The sequence below is a fragment of the Fundulus heteroclitus genome, unplaced genomic scaffold (assembly GCF_011125445.2).
Source record: "Fundulus heteroclitus isolate FHET01 unplaced genomic scaffold, MU-UCD_Fhet_4.1 scaffold_343, whole genome shotgun sequence".
Taxonomy (NCBI): Eukaryota; Metazoa; Chordata; class Actinopteri; order Cyprinodontiformes; family Fundulidae; genus Fundulus; species Fundulus heteroclitus.
In genome coordinates, this window is record NW_023396753.1 from 86,400 (window position 1) to 107,365 (window position 20,966).

At 48.7% G+C, this 20,966-nt stretch overlaps 14 non-coding genes across 14 annotated transcripts; all 14 read right to left on the reverse strand.

Annotated features, from left to right (window-relative positions):
- Window positions 1-2,913: 2,913 nt before the first annotated feature.
- Window positions 2,914-2,995, reverse strand: trnas-gcu. Its single transcript has one exon. It is a non-coding gene; the product is annotated as a tRNA-Ser (tRNA).
- A 1,413-nt stretch (window positions 2,996-4,408) lies between these two features.
- Window positions 4,409-4,490, reverse strand: trnas-gcu. The gene has a single exon. It is a non-coding gene; the product is annotated as a tRNA-Ser (tRNA).
- Window positions 4,491-5,894: 1,404 nt separating this feature from the next.
- On the reverse strand, window positions 5,895-5,976 carry trnas-gcu. Its single transcript has one exon. It is a non-coding gene; the product is annotated as a tRNA-Ser (tRNA).
- A 1,411-nt stretch (window positions 5,977-7,387) lies between these two features.
- Window positions 7,388-7,469, reverse strand: trnas-gcu. The gene has a single exon. It is a non-coding gene; the product is annotated as a tRNA-Ser (tRNA).
- Window positions 7,470-8,878: 1,409 nt separating this feature from the next.
- Window positions 8,879-8,960, reverse strand: trnas-gcu. The gene has a single exon. It is a non-coding gene; the product is annotated as a tRNA-Ser (tRNA).
- A 1,409-nt stretch (window positions 8,961-10,369) lies between these two features.
- Window positions 10,370-10,451, reverse strand: trnas-gcu. Its single transcript has one exon. It is a non-coding gene; the product is annotated as a tRNA-Ser (tRNA).
- A 1,407-nt stretch (window positions 10,452-11,858) lies between these two features.
- On the reverse strand, window positions 11,859-11,940 carry trnas-gcu. The gene has a single exon. It is a non-coding gene; the product is annotated as a tRNA-Ser (tRNA).
- Window positions 11,941-13,346: 1,406 nt separating this feature from the next.
- On the reverse strand, window positions 13,347-13,428 carry trnas-gcu. The gene has a single exon. It is a non-coding gene; the product is annotated as a tRNA-Ser (tRNA).
- Window positions 13,429-14,835: 1,407 nt separating this feature from the next.
- Window positions 14,836-14,917, reverse strand: trnas-gcu. Its single transcript has one exon. It is a non-coding gene; the product is annotated as a tRNA-Ser (tRNA).
- Window positions 14,918-15,894: 977 nt separating this feature from the next.
- On the reverse strand, window positions 15,895-15,976 carry trnas-gcu. Its single transcript has one exon. It is a non-coding gene; the product is annotated as a tRNA-Ser (tRNA).
- Window positions 15,977-16,880: 904 nt separating this feature from the next.
- Window positions 16,881-16,962, reverse strand: trnas-gcu. Its single transcript has one exon. It is a non-coding gene; the product is annotated as a tRNA-Ser (tRNA).
- A 904-nt stretch (window positions 16,963-17,866) lies between these two features.
- Window positions 17,867-17,948, reverse strand: trnas-gcu. Its single transcript has one exon. It is a non-coding gene; the product is annotated as a tRNA-Ser (tRNA).
- A 904-nt stretch (window positions 17,949-18,852) lies between these two features.
- On the reverse strand, window positions 18,853-18,934 carry trnas-gcu. Its single transcript has one exon. It is a non-coding gene; the product is annotated as a tRNA-Ser (tRNA).
- A 1,407-nt stretch (window positions 18,935-20,341) lies between these two features.
- trnas-gcu lies at window positions 20,342-20,423 on the reverse strand. The gene has a single exon. It is a non-coding gene; the product is annotated as a tRNA-Ser (tRNA).
- Window positions 20,424-20,966: the final 543 nt, after the last annotated feature.

The following is a 20,966-nucleotide window of genomic DNA, read 5'->3' on the forward strand; positions in this document are numbered from 1 at the left end:
GCTGTAGCCAGTAGAATCGTGCGCTCAGAGCCATCGTCCAATATGGCGTATGCCTCCATGCTTTCCCTTCCATTGCGCAGGATGACTTTGCTCACCTTCAGCATCACTGGACTGCCACCTGATCGTCTATCGAGGTAGAACACATCACTTGGCTTAGTGACTGTGTTGCTGCTCTCATCAGAGGGTACCCTGACATTGACGTCATGCAAGATTTCCAGATGCCTCCCTTTACACTTCTTGCAGGTGGTCTTGAGGCGACACTGAGAGGCCTGATGAGCACGCCCACATCGCCAGCACTTCCTGTTTGCCGTTATCCAGCTCTTCTTCTGTTCAGTGGTTAGCTGGCTGAAGTTGGAGCATTGACTCAGATAATGTTGATCATTCGAACAGTAAGAGCAATAGGCCTGTCTATCACTTTGCTTGTTGCTGAGTGTCGGGGGTTTCTCACTCACAGCTGTGCTGACTTGCTGTTCAGATCCATGAAAAACGCTGGTGGTACGGGTGGACTTTGGTTCCCTACGCTTCTCCTTCTTGGAATCGTCAGCAGCCCCAATCACACTGATCGTCTCGAACACAGTCTCCTGCATTTTCAGCTCAAAATCTAACCACTCAGCGAAATGGTGCAAGGTGGGGATGCGGATGTTTTTAGGGTACAAGTAACGCTTGAACTGCGCTCTCAGGTCTTGTGGCAGCTTCAGCAGCAATCTCGTCACATGAGACCCACATTGCATCTCAATCTGCCCACTCTCACCTAATTGGTCCAGCATCCCATGTAAAGCCCGGACACGAAGTGCAAACCTCTTAAACGCACCAGTGTCGTTAGCGCGGATATTGGCAGCATCCATCATTTCAGCGATATGTCGCAGGGCTAATTGGTGAGGCTGTCCATAATGGTCAGTTAGGGATGCCATAGTGTCTGAATATGGCCTCTTGGAGCTGGTATAAGAATCTGCAATTAGCAGAGCTTCTTCAAATCTCAAATGATCCACTAATATTTGATATTTAAATCGCTCTGTTGCATCATCCGGCAATAGGTTATCAAGCGCTGTCTTGAGCCTATTAAACTCTCTGGGGTCAGGTTTCGTGAAATGGGGGATCTTCGGCTTCGGTCCACGGTATACACGCTCTTGCTGGTGGTGTCTGGGGTGCTGGGCTTGAACTGAAGGCATAGGCCGTCCTCTATCTGATGGCGCATTACTGACTGAATCCCATTCAGAACCTGGGTTTGGCTCATAGTACTCTGGTGTGACAGGTCTTCGGCGCTGTGGTAGCTCTCCCATCCTCTGCATGCACTCTGTAAGCCCATCCACCGCATTACTGTAGTTTCTTGAGGGGTGTGAGCGTTGCTCAGGCCCAACAACTGGATGTGGTGGCAGAGGGGGGAAGTATTGCTCCTCTTTAAGGGCGCCATCTTGTGCACCAGCGTACTGCAACTGTAAAGGTGGTGGCGGCCATTTTAAGCTTATATCTCTTATGAATGGTTGAGGGGGGGCAGAGTGGTCCTCAGCAGGCGGGGGAGGAGGAGGAGGCAATGTGTCGTATAGTTGAAGGTGAGTGGAATTATCCACCGTAGGTGGAGGAGGAGGAGGAGGTGGAGGCAATGTTTCGGGTTCTGATGCTCTGGTGTTTATTTGTTGCTGCATCTGAATGACCGTTCGATGTAGCTTCTGATTATCCTCTTGAAGTTGTCTTAGTACATCCAAAATGGCAGATGTAGCCTCTGGAGCTGCAGAAGCAGGGTAAACTGGAGTGCTCTGGTACAGTGGTCTAAATAGTCCAGGCCGGCTTGGGCTGGTCGCACCGGCATAATCAGACTGCTGTGTGGGTAAGTAGAGAGCAAGAGGGTCCGTCTCGGCAGCCCTCTCCGCGCCTCTGTCTGGGACTCCAGCTACTCGAGGGGACCGTAAATAATTTGGATACTCAACATCATAGTCGTTGAACCACACTGGTGGCCTTCTCTCACGCCTTGGCCTAACATCTGCTGGATGGCTGGGTTGATCGGTGTACATCATGAATTAATTCCACGGCAACTTCTCCTCCCGGGTTTCGGCACCATATGTTTCGTTGATCCTAGTATTAATTATGCAGGAGCCACCGTGGAGCATCTGATTAAAATGCAGACATGATGAACCGGTCCAGAGTTTTATTGAAGTTATGAAATTGTGGTTTCTATAAGTAAACAGAATATAACAGTGCCTCTTAGATACATATGCATTGTGACTGCAACATTAACAGCAAAATATGGCTAATCATATAAGAACCACATGGGCAATGGCTAAATAGACACTACTACAAATATATTCTACGCCGTAAAGTAAACATATTATCCAATTACAAGCTTCATCTCCGTTTTACATGGCAGGAAAGGGTTAAAGTCTCTGTTTACACGGCAGGAAAGGGTTAACAACTCCGTTGTTTACTTAATTGCGGCGCTCGCGGTGCTCGCGGTAAGCGCGTTACACGCTATAAACGCAATCTTCGGCAACATACGTGGATATTCATGCCGCTATTCCACAAACTCGCATTAACAGCTTAACGCAAAACAAGAAATGCTAAACTTACGGTTTATGAACGCACAACAGCATCCGAAAGGCACGATAACTCCACAGCACGCAAGGTATCCTTCCGTCTCTCCGTCCACTGGTTCATGCGCATGCGCCCTCGGACTCGCACCCCCAGTTAACTCCACAGGTGTAGCCACGAGGGTTGCACGCACAGAAGCATAGACAGTCAGCAAAAAGTCTACCTGGTCATGTGAAAGTCTCTAGTCCTTCACAACAATTGCCCTTTTTACAGTGTGTGCAGCTGCATTTACTGCTGCAAACTTCACAAGGGATGTGAGCTCTGAAGAGCCAGGGTACAGCAACTGCAGAGTCTCAAATTAAGCTCATGCACATTCAAAGAAGAGCTCTTCGACGAGGATGGGATTCGAACCCATGCGTGCAGAGCACAATGGATTAGCAGTCCATCGCCTTAACCACTCGGCCACCTCGTCCCTGTGCGCTAAAAAAAGATGTAAAATGAAAAAAAAAATCTGTTCAAAATATTCTTTCAATGTTCTGCACAATACATATTTTCCACTGGATCCGGGCATATGTAGTCACTTTGCACCTCAGGCCATGGGGAATTAGCTCAAATGGTAGAGCGCTCGCTTAGCATGCGAGAGGTAGCTGGATCGATGCCTGCATTCTCCATTTAATCTGACAAAAGGACTCGCTTTGAGAAGGACATTTATTTCCTTCACCATTATGTTGTAAGAGTATTGTCAGGACACTCTTCCTTGGCCACTGAGGGGCTTCTGCAGGACATGGGGGTGGGCTCATTTTGGGTCATCTACGTCTGGAACACCTCCATAACCTGTACCTCCATCCGAACCGTGGTACCCACTCTTAAGCACCCCCCCCCCCCCACTGTTATACACAAATAAACCAAACAGCAAAGTCCTCGTGCCCCTGGTAAGGCTGAAAGATCTCTGTGCCCCTGGTATGGCTTCAAAGTGTCCCCATATGGCACATATCCTATTGACAACGATAACTGGATGGCAATGCCCTGCCATTGCGGATGTTTCCCAAATGGCAGGTAGTTAAGGGCTTGCCTTTGGAGACTAAGTGCCTGTGCCCCTGTATGGCTTCAAAGTGTTGGTTAAGCTCCAGCAGGGCAGGGGAGCCACCTGCTGCTGGAGACCCAGCCCGAGGCCCTCCCCGGCCCAATCACCAGCAACACGCAGCCTACCAACCCTCCAGCCTGAAGCTCCAGACATCCAGGGCCCTTCCTGGTCCCTCTCACCCGGGAAGAGCCTCCATCCCTGGGCCTAATCTCAACCAACACCCAGCCTACTAACATGTTGACGTTAGCAACATGCTAGTCATCAATCACTAACGCAATCCTGTTACGGATATCCAGGACATGCTTCTCTATGAGTTTGGTTCAAATCCTCAACTTTGAGGTGCCTCGAAAAGGTGAAAATCACAAAGGTCACGCAAGTTCACGGGGCGATGACCCGGGCCCTAAAACATAGCTCCACCGAATGTGGGCCCAAAATTCAAACTCTTTTCAAAGTTTGCAAAAATGTTTTCATGATGACGGCACCAGCTGCAGGATTTCCGATGCACAGCACGTAGACAAAGCGGAAGTGGACGAAGAGTACAGAAGCATTTGACATGTACCATCTAACCAACCTAGTTTCGGGTGCACGATCCTAAACAAAATAATTCCCAAATTACTCAGAGTTAAATTTGCTTTACGTTGATGAGAAGAGTTGCTAAAGCTGATAATATTGCCCTTTTTACAGTGTGTGCAGCTGCATTTACTGCTGCAAACTTCACAAGGGATGTGAGCTCTGAAGAGCCAGGGTACAGCAACTGCAGAGTCTCAAATTAAGCTCATGCACATTCAAAGAAGAGCTCTTCGACGAGGATGGGATTCGAACCCATGCGTGCAGAGCACAATGGATTAGCAGTCCATCGCCTTAACCACTCGGCCACCTCGTCCCTGTGCGCTAAAAAAAGATGAAAAAAAAATCTGTTCAAAATATTCTTTCAATGTTCTGCACAATACATATTTTCCACTGGATCCGGGCATATGTAGTCACTTTGCACCTCAGGCCATGGGGAATTAGCTCAAATGGTAGAGCGCTCGCTTAGCATGCGAGAGGTAGCTGGATCGATGCCTGCATTCTCCATTTAATCTGACAAAAGGACTCGCTTTGAGAAGGACATTTATTTCCTTCACCATTATGTTGTAAGAGTATTGTCAGGACACTCTTCCTTGGCCACTGAGGGGCTTCTGCAGGACATGGGGGTGGGCTCATTTTGGGTCATCTACGTCTGGAACACCTCCATAACCTGTACCTCCATCCGAACCGTGGTACCCACTCTTAAGCACCCCCCCCCCCCACTGTTATACACAAATAAACCAAACAGCAAAGTCCTCGTGCCCCTGGTAAGGCTGAAAGATCTCTGTGCCCCTGGTATGGCTTCAAAGTGTCCCCATATGGCACATATCCTATTGACAACGATAACTGGATGGCAATGCCCTGCCATTGCGGATGTTTCCCAAATGGCAGGTAGTTAAGGGCTTGCCTTTGGAGACTAAGTGCCTGTGCCCCTGTATGGCTTCAAAGTGTTGGTTAAGCTCCAGCAGGGCAGGGGAGCCACCTGCTGCTGGAGACCCAGCCCGAGGCCCTCCCCGGCCCAATCACCAGCAACACGCAGCCTACCAACCCTCCAGCCTGAAGCTCCAGACATCCAGGGCCCTTCCTGGTCCCTCTCACCCGGGAAGAGCCTCCATCCCTGGGCCTAATCTCAACCAACACCCAGCCTACTAACATGTTGACGTTAGCAACATGCTAGTCATCAATCACTAACGCAATCCTGTTACGGATATCCAGGACATGCTTCTCTATGAGTTTGGTTCAAATCCTCAACTTTGAGGTGCCTCGAAAAGGTGAAAATCACAAAGGTCACGCAAGTTCACGGGGCGATGACCCGGGCCCTAAAACATAGCTCCACCGAATGTGGGCCCAAAATTCAAACTCTTTTCAAAGTTTGCAAAAATGTTTTCATGATGACGGCACCAGCTGCAGGATTTCCGATGCACAGCACGTAGACAAAGCGGAAGTGGACGAAGAGTACAGAAGCATTTGACATGTACCATCTAACCAACCTAGTTTCGGGTGCACGATCCTAAACAAAATAATTCCCAAATTACTCAGAGTTAAATTTGCTTTACGTTGATGAGAAGAGTTGCTAAAGCTGATAATATTGCCCTTTTTACAGTGTGTGCAGCTGCATTTACTGCTGCAAACTTCACAAGGGATGTGAGCTCTGAAGAGCCAGGGTACAGCAACTGCAGAGTCTCAAATTAAGCTCATGCACATTCAAAGAAGAGCTCTTCGACGAGGATGGGATTCGAACCCATGCGTGCAGAGCACAATGGATTAGCAGTCCATCGCCTTAACCACTCGGCCACCTCGTCCCTGTGCGCTAAAAAAAGATGTAAAATGAAAAAAAAAATCTGTTCAAAATATTCTTTCAATGTTCTGCACAATACATATTTTCCACTGGATCCGGGCATATGTAGTCACTTTGCACCTCAGGCCATGGGGAATTAGCTCAAATGGTAGAGCGCTCGCTTAGCATGCGAGAGGTAGCTGGATCGATGCCTGCATTCTCCATTTAATCTGACAAAAGGACTCGCTTTGAGAAGGACATTTATTTCCTTCACCATTATGTTGTAAGAGTATTGTCAGGACACTCTTCCTTGGCCACTGAGGGGCTTCTGCAGGACATGGGGGTGGGCTCATTTTGGGTCATCTACGTCTGGAACACCTCCATAACCTGTACCTCCATCCGAACCGTGGTACCCACTCTTAAGCACCCCCCCCCCCACTGTTATACACAAATAAACCAAACAGCAAAGTCCTCGTGCCCCTGGTAAGGCTGAAAGATCTCTGTGCCCCTGGTATGGCTTCAAAGTGTCCCCATATGGCACATATCCTATTGACAACGATAACTGGATGGCAATGCCCTGCCATTGCGGATGTTTCCCAAATGGCAGGTAGTTAAGGGCTTGCCTTTGGAGACTAAGTGCCTGTGCCCCTGTATGGCTTCAAAGTGTTGGTTAAGCTCCAGCAGGGCAGGGGAGCCACCTGCTGCTGGAGACCCAGCCCGAGGCCCTCCCCGGCCCAATCACCACCAACACGCAGCCTACCAACCCTCCAGCCTGAAGCTCCAGACATCCAGGGCCCTTCCTGGTCCCTCTCACCCGGGAAGAGCCTCCATCCCTGGGCCTAATCTCAACCAACACCCAGCCTACTAACATGTTGACGTTAGCAACATGCTAGTCATCAATCACTAACGCAATCCTGTTACGGATATCCAGGACATGCTTCTCTATGAGTTTGGTTCAAATCCTCAACTTTGAGGTGCCTCGAAAAGGTGAAAATCACAAAGGTCACGCAAGTTCACGGGGCGATGACCCGGGCCCTAAAACATAGCTCCACCGAATGTGGGCCCAAAATTCAAACTCTTTTCAAAGTTTGCAAAAATGTTTTCATGATGACGGCACCAGCTGCAGGATTTCCGATGCACAGCACGTAGACAAAGCGGAAGTGGACGAAGAGTACAGAAGCATTTGACATGTACCATCTAACCAACCTAGTTTCGGGTGCACGATCCTAAACAAAATAATTCCCAAATTACTCAGAGTTAAATTTGCTTTACGTTGATGAGAAGAGTTGCTAAAGCTGATAATATTGCCCTTTTTACAGTGTGTGCAGCTGCATTTACTGCTGCAAACTTCACAAGGGATGTGAGCTCTGAAGAGCCAGGGTACAGCAACTGCAGAGTCTCAAATTAAGCTCATGCACATTCAAAGAAGAGCTCTTCGACGAGGATGGGATTCGAACCCATGCGTGCAGAGCACAATGGATTAGCAGTCCATCGCCTTAACCACTCGGCCACCTCGTCCCTGTGCGCTAAAAAAAGATGTAAAATGAAAAAAAAATCTGTTCAAAATATTCTTTCAATGTTCTGCACAATACATATTTTCCACTGGATCCGGGCATATGTAGTCACTTTGCACCTCAGGCCATGGGGAATTAGCTCAAATGGTAGAGCGCTCGCTTAGCATGCGAGAGGTAGCTGGATCGATGCCTGCATTCTCCATTTAATCTGACAAAAGGACTCGCTTTGAGAAGGACATTTATTTCCTTCACCATTATGTTGTAAGAGTATTGTCAGGACACTCTTCCTTGGCCACTGAGGGGCTTCTGCAGGACATGGGGGTGGGCTCATTTTGGGTCATCTACGTCTGGAACACCTCCATAACCTGTACCTCCATCCGAACCGTGGTACCCACTCTTAAGCACCCCCCCCCCACTGTTATACACAAATAAACCAAACAGCAAAGTCCTCGTGCCCCTGGTAAGGCTGAAAGATCTCTGTGCCCCTGGTATGGCTTCAAAGTGTCCCCATATGGCACATATCCTATTGACAACGATAACTGGATGGCAATGCCCTGCCATTGCGGATGTTTCCCAAATGGCAGGTAGTTAAGGGCTTGCCTTTGGAGACTAAGTGCCTGTGCCCCTGTATGGCTTCAAAGTGTTGGTTAAGCTCCAGCAGGGCAGGGGAGCCACCTGCTGCTGGAGACCCAGCCCGAGGCCCTCCCCGGCCCAATCACCACCAACACGCAGCCTACCAACCCTCCAGCCTGAAGCTCCAGACATCCAGGGCCCTTCCTGGTCCCTCTCACCCGGGAAGAGCCTCCATCCCTGGGCCTAATCTCAACCAACACCCAGCCTACTAACATGTTGACGTTAGCAACATGCTAGTCATCAATCACTAACGCAATCCTGTTACGGATATCCAGGACATGCTTCTCTATGAGTTTGGTTCAAATCCTCAACTTTGAGGTGCCTCGAAAAGGTGAAAATCACAAAGGTCACGCAAGTTCACGGGGCGATGACCCGGGCCCTAAAACATAGCTCCACCGAATGTGGGCCCAAAATTCAAACTCTTTTCAAAGTTTGCAAAAATGTTTTCATGATGACGGCACCAGCTGCAGGATTTCCGATGCACAGCACGTAGACAAAGCGGAAGTGGACGAAGAGTACAGAAGCATTTGACATGTACCATCTAACCAACCTAGTTTCGGGTGCACGATCCTAAACAAAATAATTCCCAAATTACTCAGAGTTAAATTTGCTTTACGTTGATGAGAAGAGTTGCTAAAGCTGATAATATTGCCCTTTTTACAGTGTGTGCAGCTGCATTTACTGCTGCAAACTTCACAAGGGATGTGAGCTCTGAAGAGCCAGGGTACAGCAACTGCAGAGTCTCAAATTAAGCTCATGCACATTCAAAGAAGAGCTCTTCGACGAGGATGGGATTCGAACCCATGCGTGCAGAGCACAATGGATTAGCAGTCCATCGCCTTAACCACTCGGCCACCTCGTCCCTGTGCGCTAAAAAAAGATGTAAAATGAAAAAAAAATCTGTTCAAAATATTCTTTCAATGTTCTGCACAATACATATTTTCCACTGGATCCGGGCATATGTAGTCACTTTGCACCTCAGGCCATGGGGAATTAGCTCAAATGGTAGAGCGCTCGCTTAGCATGCGAGAGGTAGCTGGATCGATGCCTGCATTCTCCATTTAATCTGACAAAAGGACTCGCTTTGAGAAGGACATTTATTTCCTTCACCATTATGTTGTAAGAGTATTGTCAGGACACTCTTCCTTGGCCACTGAGGGGCTTCTGCAGGACATGGGGGTGGGCTCATTTTGGGTCATCTACGTCTGGAACACCTCCATAACCTGTACCTCCATCCGAACCGTGGTACCCACTCTTAAGCACCCCCCCCCCACTGTTATACACAAATAAACCAAACAGCAAAGTCCTCGTGCCCCTGGTAAGGCTGAAAGATCTCTGTGCCCCTGGTATGGCTTCAAAGTGTCCCCATATGGCACATATCCTATTGACAACGATAACTGGATGGCAATGCCCTGCCATTGCGGATGTTTCCCAAATGGCAGGTAGTTAAGGGCTTGCCTTTGGAGACTAAGTGCCTGTGCCCCTGTATGGCTTCAAAGTGTTGGTTAAGCTCCAGCAGGGCAGGGGAGCCACCTGCTGCTGGAGACCCAGCCCGAGGCCCTCCCCGGCCCAATCACCACCAACACGCAGCCTACCAACCCTCCAGCCTGAAGCTCCAGACATCCAGGGCCCTTCCTGGTCCCTCTCACCCGGGAAGAGCCTCCATCCCTGGGCCTAATCTCAACCAACACCCAGCCTACTAACATGTTGACGTTAGCAACATGCTAGTCATCAATCACTAACGCAATCCTGTTACGGATATCCAGGACATGCTTCTCTATGAGTTTGGTTCAAATCCTCAACTTTGAGGTGCCTCGAAAAGGTGAAAATCACAAAGGTCACGCAAGTTCACGGGGCGATGACCCGGGCCCTAAAACATAGCTCCACCGAATGTGGGCCCAAAATTCAAACTCTTTTCAAAGTTTGCAAAAATGTTTTCATGATGACGGCACCAGCTGCAGGATTTCCGATGCACAGCACGTAGACAAAGCGGAAGTGGACGAAGAGTACAGAAGCATTTGACATGTACCATCTAACCAACCTAGTTTCGGGTGCACGATCCTAAACAAAATAATTCCCAAATTACTCAGAGTTAAATTTGCTTTACGTTGATGAGAAGAGTTGCTAAAGCTGATAATATTGCCCTTTTTACAGTGTGTGCAGCTGCATTTACTGCTGCAAACTTCACAAGGGATGTGAGCTCTGAAGAGCCAGGGTACAGCAACTGCAGAGTCTCAAATTAAGCTCATGCACATTCAAAGAAGAGCTCTTCGACGAGGATGGGATTCGAACCCATGCGTGCAGAGCACAATGGATTAGCAGTCCATCGCCTTAACCACTCGGCCACCTCGTCCCTGTGCGCTAAAAAAAGATGTAAAATGAAAAAAAAATCTGTTCAAAATATTCTTTCAATGTTCTGCACAATACATATTTTCCACTGGATCCGGGCATATGTAGTCACTTTGCACCTCAGGCCATGGGGAATTAGCTCAAATGGTAGAGCGCTCGCTTAGCATGCGAGAGGTAGCTGGATCGATGCCTGCATTCTCCATTTAATCTGACAAAAGGACTCGCTTTGAGAAGGACATTTATTTCCTTCACCATTATGTTGTAAGAGTATTGTCAGGACACTCTTCCTTGGCCACTGAGGGGCTTCTGCAGGACATGGGGGTGGGCTCATTTTGGGTCATCTACGTCTGGAACACCTCCATAACCTGTACCTCCATCCGAACCGTGGTACCCACTCTTAAGCACCCCCCCCACTGTTATACACAAATAAACCAAACAGCAAAGTCCTCGTGCCCCTGGTAAGGCTGAAAGATCTCTGTGCCCCTGGTATGGCTTCAAAGTGTCCCCATATGGCACATATCCTATTGACAACGATAACTGGATGGCAATGCCCTGCCATTGCGGATGTTTCCCAAATGGCAGGTAGTTAAGGGCTTGCCTTTGGAGACTAAGTGCCTGTGCCCCTGTATGGCTTCAAAGTGTTGGTTAAGCTCCAGCAGGGCAGGGGAGCCACCTGCTGCTGGAGACCCAGCCCGAGGCCCTCCCCGGCCCAATCACCACCAACACGCAGCCTACCAACCCTCCAGCCTGAAGCTCCAGACATCCAGGGCCCTTCCTGGTCCCTCTCACCCGGGAAGAGCCTCCATCCCTGGGCCTAATCTCAACCAACACCCAGCCTACTAACATGTTGACGTTAGCAACATGCTAGTCATCAATCACTAACGCAATCCTGTTACGGATATCCAGGACATGCTTCTCTATGAGTTTGGTTCAAATCCTCAACTTTGAGGTGCCTCGAAAAGGTGAAAATCACAAAGGTCACGCAAGTTCACGGGGCGATGACCCGGGCCCTAAAACATAGCTCCACCGAATGTGGGCCCAAAATTCAAACTCTTTTCAAAGTTTGCAAAAATGTTTTCATGATGACGGCACCAGCTGCAGGATTTCCGATGCACAGCACGTAGACAAAGCGGAAGTGGACGAAGAGTACAGAAGCATTTGACATGTACCATCTAACCAACCTAGTTTCGGGTGCACGATCCTAAACAAAATAATTCCCAAATTACTCAGAGTTAAATTTGCTTTACGTTGATGAGAAGAGTTGCTAAAGCTGATAATATTGCCCTTTTTACAGTGTGTGCAGCTGCATTTACTGCTGCAAACTTCACAAGGGATGTGAGCTCTGAAGAGCCAGGGTACAGCAACTGCAGAGTCTCAAATTAAGCTCATGCACATTCAAAGAAGAGCTCTTCGACGAGGATGGGATTCGAACCCATGCGTGCAGAGCACAATGGATTAGCAGTCCATCGCCTTAACCACTCGGCCACCTCGTCCCTGTGCGCTAAAAAAAGATGTAAAATGAAAAAAAAATCTGTTCAAAATATTCTTTCAATGTTCTGCACAATACATATTTTCCACTGGATCCGGGCATATGTAGTCACTTTGCACCTCAGGCCATGGGGAATTAGCTCAAATGGTAGAGCGCTCGCTTAGCATGCGAGAGGTAGCTGGATCGATGCCTGCATTCTCCATTTAATCTGACAAAAGGACTCGCTTTGAGAAGGACATTTATTTCCTTCACCATTATGTTGTAAGAGTATTGTCAGGACACTCTTCCTTGGCCACTGAGGGGCTTCTGCAGGACATGGGGGTGGGCTCATTTTGGGTCATCTACGTCTGGAACACCTCCATAACCTGTACCTCCATCCGAACCGTGGTACCCACTCTTAAGCACCCCCCCACTGTTATACACAAATAAACCAAACAGCAAAGTCCTCGTGCCCCTGGTAAGGCTGAAAGATCTCTGTGCCCCTGGTATGGCTTCAAAGTGTCCCCATATGGCACATATCCTATTGACAACGATAACTGGATGGCAATGCCCTGCCATTGCGGATGTTTCCCAAATGGCAGGTAGTTAAGGGCTTGCCTTTGGAGACTAAGTGCCTGTGCCCCTGTATGGCTTCAAAGTGTTGGTTAAGCTCCAGCAGGGCAGGGGAGCCACCTGCTGCTGGAGACCCAGCCCGAGGCCCTCCCCGGCCCAATCACCACCAACACGCAGCCTACCAACCCTCCAGCCTGAAGCTCCAGACATCCAGGGCCCTTCCTGGTCCCTCTCACCCGGGAAGAGCCTCCATCCCTGGGCCTAATCTCAACCAACACCCAGCCTACTAACATGTTGACGTTAGCAACATGCTAGTCATCAATCACTAACGCAATCCTGTTACGGATATCCAGGACATGCTTCTCTATGAGTTTGGTTCAAATCCTCAACTTTGAGGTGCCTCGAAAAGGTGAAAATCACAAAGGTCACGCAAGTTCACGGGGCGATGACCCGGGCCCTAAAACATAGCTCCACCGAATGTGGGCCCAAAATTCAAACTCTTTTCAAAGTTTGCAAAAATGTTTTCATGATGACGGCACCAGCTGCAGGATTTCCGATGCACAGCACGTAGACAAAGCGGAAGTGGACGAAGAGTACAGAAGCATTTGACATGTACCATCTAACCAACCTAGTTTCGGGTGCACGATCCTAAACAAAATAATTCCCAAATTACTCAGAGTTAAATTTGCTTTACGTTGATGAGAAGAGTTGCTAAAGCTGATAATATTGCCCTTTTTACAGTGTGTGCAGCTGCATTTACTGCTGCAAACTTCACAAGGGATGTGAGCTCTGAAGAGCCAGGGTACAGCAACTGCAGAGTCTCAAATTAAGCTCATGCACATTCAAAGAAGAGCTCTTCGACGAGGATGGGATTCGAACCCATGCGTGCAGAGCACAATGGATTAGCAGTCCATCGCCTTAACCACTCGGCCACCTCGTCCCTGTGCGCTAAAAAAAGATGTAAAATGAAAAAAAAATCTGTTCAAAATATTCTTTCAATGTTCTGCACAATACATATTTTCCACTGGATCCGGGCATATGTAGTCACTTTGCACCTCAGGCCATGGGGAATTAGCTCAAATGGTAGAGCGCTCGCTTAGCATGCGAGAGGTAGCTGGATCGATGCCTGCATTCTCCATTTAATCTGACAAAAGGACTCGCTTTGAGAAGGACATTTATTTCCTTCACCATTATGTTGTAAGAGTATTGTCAGGACACTCTTCCTTGGCCACTGAGGGGCTTCTGCAGGACATGGGGGTGGGCTCATTTTGGGTCATCTACGTCTGGAACACCTCCATAACCTGTACCTCCATCCGAACCGTGGTACCCACTCTTAAGCACCCCCCCCACTGTTATACACAAATAAACCAAACAGCAAAGTCCTCGTGCCCCTGGTAAGGCTGAAAGATCTCTGTGCCCCTGGTATGGCTTCAAAGTGTCCCCATATGGCACATATCCTATTGACAACGATAACTGGATGGCAATGCCCTGCCATTGCGGATGTTTCCCAAATGGCAGGTAGTTAAGGGCTTGCCTTTGGAGACTAAGTGCCTGTGCCCCTGTATGGCTTCAAAGTGTTGGTTAAGCTCCAGCAGGGCAGGGGAGCCACCTGCTGCTGGAGACCCAGCCCGAGGCCCTCCCCGGCCCAATCACCACCAACACGCAGCCTACCAACCCTCCAGCCTGAAGCTCCAGACATCCAGGGCCCTTCCTGGTCCCTCTCACCCGGGAAGAGCCTCCATCCCTGGGCCTAATCTCAACCAACACCCAGCCTACTAACATGTTGACGTTAGCAACATGCTAGTCATCAATCACTAACGCAATCCTGTTACGGATATCCAGGACATGCTTCTCTATGAGTTTGGTTCAAATCCTCAACTTTGAGGTGCCTCGAAAAGGTGAAAATCACAAAGGTCACGCAAGTTCACGGGGCGATGACCCGGGCCCTAAAACATAGCTCCACCGAATGTGGGCCCAAAATTCAAACTCTTTTCAAAGTTTGCAAAAATGTTTTCATGGTGACGGCACCAGCTGCAGGATTTCCGATGCACAGCACGTAGACAAAGCGGAAGTGGACGAAGAGTACAGAAGCATTTGACATGTACCATCTAACCAACCTAGTTTCGGGTGCACGATCCTAAACAAAATAATTCCCAAATTACTCAGAGTTAAATTTGCTTTACGTTGATGAGAAGAGTTGCTAAAGCTGATAATATTGCCCTTTTTACAGTGTGTGCAGCTGCATTTACTGCTGCAAACTTCACAAGGGATGTGAGCTCTGAAGAGCCAGGGTACAGCAACTGCAGAGTCTCAAATTAAGCTCATGCACATTCAAAGAAGAGCTCTTCGACGAGGATGGGATTCGAACCCATGCGTGCAGAGCACAATGGATTAGCAGTCCATCGCCTTAACCACTCGGCCACCTCGTCCCTGTGCGCTAAAAAAAGATGTAAAATGAAAAAAAAATCTGTTCAAAATATTCTTTCAATGTTCTGCACAATACATATTTTCCACTGGATCCGGGCATATGTAGTCACTTTGCACCTCAGGCCATGGGGAATTAGCTCAAATGGTAGAGCGCTCGCTTAGCATGCGAGAGGTAGCTGGATCGATGCCTGCATTCTCCATTTAATCTGACAAAAGGACTCGCTTTGAGAAGGACATTTATTTCCTTCACCATTATGTTGTAAGAGTATTGTCAGGACACTCTTCCTTGGCCACTGAGGGGCTTCTGCAGGACATGGGGGTGGGCTCATTTTGGGTCATCTACGTCTGGAACACCTCCATAACCTGTACCTCCATCCGAACCGTGGTACCCACTCTTAAGCACCCCCCCACTGTTATACACAAATAAACCAAACAGCAAAGTCCTCGTGCCCCTGGTAAGGCTGAAAGATCTCTGTGCCCCTGGTATGGCTTCAAAGTGTCCCCATATGGCACATATCCTATTGACAACGATAACTGGATGGCAATGCCCTGCCATTGCGGATGTTTCCCAAATGGCAGGTAGTTAAGGGCTTGCCTTTGGAGACTAAGTGCCTGTGCCCCTGTATGGCTTCAAAGTGTTGGTTAAGCTCCAGCAGGGCAGGGGAGCCACCTGCTGCTGGAGACCCAGCCCGAGGCCCTCCCCGGCCCAATCACCACCAACACGCAGCCTACCAACCCTCCAGCCTGAAGCTCCAGACATCCAGGGCCCTTCCTGGTCCCTCTCACCCGGGAAGAGCCTCCATCCCTGGGCCTAATCTCAACCAACACCCAGCTAAAGCTGATAATATTGCCCTTTTTACAGTGTGTGCAGCTGCATTTACTGCTGCAAACTTCACAAGGGATGTGAGCTCTGAAGAGCCAGGGTACAGCAACTGCAGAGTCTCAAATTAAGCTCATGCACATTCAAAGAAGAGCTCTTCGACGAGGATGGGATTCGAACCCATGCGTGCAGAGCACAATGGATTAGCAGTCCATCGCCTTAACCACTCGGCCACCTCGTCCCTGTGCGCTAAAAAAAGATGTAAAATGAAAAAAAAATCTGTTCAAAATATTCTTTCAATGTTCCCAAATGGCAGGTAGTTAAGGGCTTGCCTTTGGAGACTAAGTGCCTGTGCCCCTGTATGGCTTCAAAGTGTTGGTTAAGCTCCAGCAGGGCAGGGGAGCCACCTGCTGCTGGAGACCCAGCCCGAGGCCCTCCCCGGCCCAATCACCACCAACACGCAGCCTACCAACCCTCCAGCCTGAAGCTCCAGACATCCAGGGCCCTTCCTGGTCCCTCTCACCCGGGAAGAGCCTCCATCCCTGGGCCTAATCTCAACCAACACCCAGCCTACTAACATGTTGACGTTAGCAACATGCTAGTCATCAATCACTAACGCAATCCTGTTACGGATATCCAGGACATGCTTCTCTATGAGTTTGGTTCAAATCCTCAACTTTGAGGTGCCTCGAAAAGGTGAAAATCACAAAGGTCACGCAAGTTCACGGGGCGATGACCCGGGCCCTAAAACATAGCTCCACCGAATGTGGGCCCAAAATTCAAACTCTTTTCAAAGTTTGCAAAAATGTTTTCATGGTGACGGCACCAGCTGCAGGATTTCCGATGCACAGCACGTAGACAAAGCGGAAGTGGACGAAGAGTACAGAAGCATTTGACATGTACCATCTAACCAACCTAGTTTCGGGTGCACGATCCTAAACAAAATAATTCCCAAATTACTCAGAGTTAAATTTGCTTTACGTTGATGAGAAGAGTTGCTAAAGCTGATAATATTGCCCTTTTTACAGTGTGTGCAGCTGCATTTACTGCTGCAAACTTCACAAGGGATGTGAGCTCTGAAGAGCCAGGGTACAGCAACTGCAGAGTCTCAAATTAAGCTCATGCACATTCAAAGAAGAGCTCTTCGACGAGGATGGGATTCGAACCCATGCGTGCAGAGCACAATGGATTAGCAGTCCATCGCCTTAACCACTCGGCCACCTCGTCCCTGTGCGCTAAAAAAAGATGTAAAATGAAAAAAAAATCTGTTCAAAATATTCTTTCAATGTTCCCAAATGGCAGGTAGTTAAGGGCTTGCCTTTGGAGACTAAGTGCCTGTGCCCCTGTATGGCTTCAAAGTGTTGGTTAAGCTCCAGCAGGGCAGGGGAGCCACCTGCTGCTGGAGACCCAGCCCGAGGCCCTCCCCGGCCCAATCACCACCAACACGCAGCCTACCAACCCTCCAGCCTGAAGCTCCAGACATCCAGGGCCCTTCCTGGTCCCTCTCACCCGGGAAGAGCCTCCATCCCTGGGCCTAATCTCAACCAACACCCAGCCTACTAACATGTTGACGTTAGCAAGATGCTAGTCATCAATCACTAACGCAATCCTGTTATGGATATCCAGGACATGCTTCTCTATGAGTTTGGTTCAAATCCTCAACTTTGAGGTGCCTCGAAAAGGTGAAAATCACAAAGGTCACGCAAGTTCACGGGGCGATGACCCGGGCCCTAAAACATAGCTCCACCGAATGTGGGCCCAAAATTCAAACTCTTTTCAAAGTTTGCAAAAATGTTTTCATGATGACGGCACCAGCTGCAGGATTTCCGATGCACAGCACGTAGACAAAGCGGAAGTGGACGAAGAGTACAGAAGCATTTGACATGTACCATCTAACCAACCTAGTTTCGGGTGCACGATCCTAAACAAAATAATTCCCAAATTACTCAGAGTTAAATTTGCTTTACGTTGATGAGAAGAGTTGCTAAAGCTGATAATATTGCCCTTTTTACAGTGTGTGCAGCTGCATTTACTGCTGCAAACTTCACAAGGGATGTGAGCTCTGAAGAGCCAGGGTACAGCAACTGCAGAGTCTCAAATTTAGCTCATGCACATTCAAAGAAGAGCTCTTCGACGAGGATGGGATTCGAACCCATGCGTGCAGAGCACAATGGATTAGCAGTCCATCGCCTTAACCACTCGGCCACCTCGTCCCTGTGCACTAAAAAAAGATGTAAAATGAAAAAAAAATCTGTTCAAAATATTCTTTCAATGTTCCCAAATGGCAGGTAGTTAAGGGCTTGCCTTTGGAGACTAAGTGCCTGTGCCCCTGTATGGCTTCAAAGTGTTGGTTAAGCTCCAGCAGGGCAGGGGAGCCACCTGCTGCTGGAGACCCAGCCCGAGGCCCTCCCCGGCCCAATCACCACCAACACGCAGCCTACCAACCCTCCAGCCTGAAGCTCCAGACATCCAGGGCCCTTCCTGGTCCCTCTCACCCGGGAAGAGCCTCCATCCCTGGGCCTAATCTCAACCAACACCCAGCCTACTAACATGTTGACGTTAGCAAGATGCTAGTCATCAATCACTAACGCAATCCTGTTATGGATATCCAGGACATGCTTCTCTATGAGTTTGGTTCAAATCCTCAACTTTGAGGTGCCTCGAAAAGGTGAAAATCACAAAGGTCACGCAAGTTCACGGGGCGATGACCCGGGCCCTAAAACATAGCTCCACCGAATGTGGGCCCAAAATTCAAACTCTTTTCAAAGTTTGCAAAAATGTTTTCATGATGACGGCACCAGCTGCAGGATTTCCGATGCACAGCACGTAGACAAAGCGGAAGTGGACGAAGAGTACAGAAGCATTTGACATGTACCATCTAACCAACCTAGTTTCGGGTGCACGATCCTAAACAAAATAATTCCCAAATTACTCAGAGTTAAATTTGCTTTACGTTGATGAGAAGAGTTGCTAAAGCTGATAATATTGCCCTTTTTACAGTGTGTGCAGCTGCATTTACTGCTGCAAACTTCACAAGGGATGTGAGCTCTGAAGAGCCAGGGTACAGCAACTGCAGAGTCTCAAATTAAGCTCATGCACATTCAAAGAAGAGCTCTTCGACGAGGATGGGATTCGAACCCATGCGTGCAGAGCACAATGGATTAGCAGTCCATCGCCTTAACCACTCGGCCACCTCGTCCCTGTGCGCTAAAAAAAGATGTAAAATGAAAAAAAAATCTGTTCAAAATATTCTTTCAATGTTCTGCACAATACATATTTTCCACTGGATCCGGGCATATGTAGTCACTTTGCACCTCAGGCCATGGGGAATTAGCTCAAATGGTAGAGCGCTCGCTTAGCATGCGAGAGGTAGCTGGATCGATGCCTGCATTCTCCATTTAATCTGACAAAAGGACTCGCTTTGAGAAGGACATTTATTTCCTTCACCATTATGTTGTAAGAGTATTGTCAGGACACTCTTCCTTGGCCACTGAGGGGCTTCTGCAGGACATGGGGGTGGGCTCATTTTGGGTCATCTACGTCTGGAACACCTCCATAACCTGTACCTCCATCCGAACCGTGGTACCCACTCTTAAGCACCCCCCCCACTGTTATACACAAATAAACCAAACAGCAAAGTCCTCGTGCCCCTGGTAAGGCTGAAAGATCTCTGTGCCCCTGGTATGGCTTCAAAGTGTCCCCATATGGCACATATCCTATTGACAACGATAACTGGATGGCAATGCCCTGCCATTGCGGATGTTTCCCAAATGGCAGGTAGTTAAGGGCTTGCCTTTGGAGACTAAGTGCCTGTGCCCCTGTATGGCTTCAAAGTGTTGGTTAAGCTCCAGCAGGGCAGGGGAGCCACCTGCTGCTGGAGACCCAGCCCGAGGCCCTCCCCGGCCCAATCACCACCAACACGCAGCCTACCAACCCTCCAGCCTGAAGCTCCAGACATCCAGGGCCCTTCCTGGTCCCTCTCACCCGGGAAGAGCCTCCATCCCTGGGCCTAATCTCAACCAACACCCAGCCTACTAACATGTTGACGTTAGCAACATGCTAGTCATCAATCGCTAACGCAATCCTGTTACGGATATCCAGGACATGCTTCTCTATGAGTTTGGTTCAAATCCTCAACTTTGAGGTGCCTCGAAAAGGTGAAAATCACAAAGGTCACGCAAGTTCACGGGGCGATGACCCGGGCCCTAAAACATAGCTCCACCGAATGTGGGCCCAAAATTCAAACTCTTTTCAAAGTTTGCAAAAATGTTTTCATGATGACGGCACCAGCTGCAGGATTTCCGATGCACAGCACGTAGACAAAGCGGAAGTGGACGAAGAGTACAGAAGCATTTGACATGTACCATCTAACCAACCTAGTTTCGGGTGCACGATCCTAAACAAAATAATTCCCAAATTACTCAGAGTTAAATTTGCTTTACGTTGATGAGAAGAGTTGCTAAAGCTGATAATATTGCCCTTTTTACAGTGTGTGCAGCTGCATTTACTGCTGCAAACTTCACAAGGGATGTGAGCTCTGAAGAGCCAGGGTACAGCAACTGCAGAGTCTCAAATTTAGCTCATGCACATTCAAAGAAGAGCTCTTCGACGAGGATGGGATTCGAACCCATGCGTGCAGAGCACAATGGATTAGCAGTCCATCGCCTTAACCACTCGGCCACCTCGTCCCTGTGCACTAAAAAAAGATGTAAAATGAAAAAAAAATCTGTTCAAAATATTCTTTCAATGTTCCCAAATGGCAGGTAGTTAAGGGCTTGCCTTTGGAGACTAAGTGCCTGTGCCCCTGTATGGCTTCAAAGTGTTGGTTAAGCTCCAGCAGGGCAGGGGAGCCACCTGCTGCTGGAGACCCAGCCCGAGGCCCTCCCCGGCCCAATCACCACCAACACGCAGCCTACCAACCCTCCAGCCTGAAGCTCCAGACATCCAGGGCCCTTCCTGGTCCCTCTCACCCGGGAAGAGCCTCCATCCCTGGGCCTAATCTCAACCAACACCCAGCCTACTAACATGTTGACGTTAGCAAGATGCTAGTCATCAATCACTAACGCAATCCTGTTATGGATATCCAGGACATGCTTCTCTATGAGTTTGGTTCAAATCCTCAACTTTGAGGTGCCTCGAAAAGGTGAAAATCACAAAGGTCACGCAAGTTCACGGGGCGATGACCCGGGCCCTAAAACATAGCTCCACCGAATGTGGGCCCAAAATTCAAA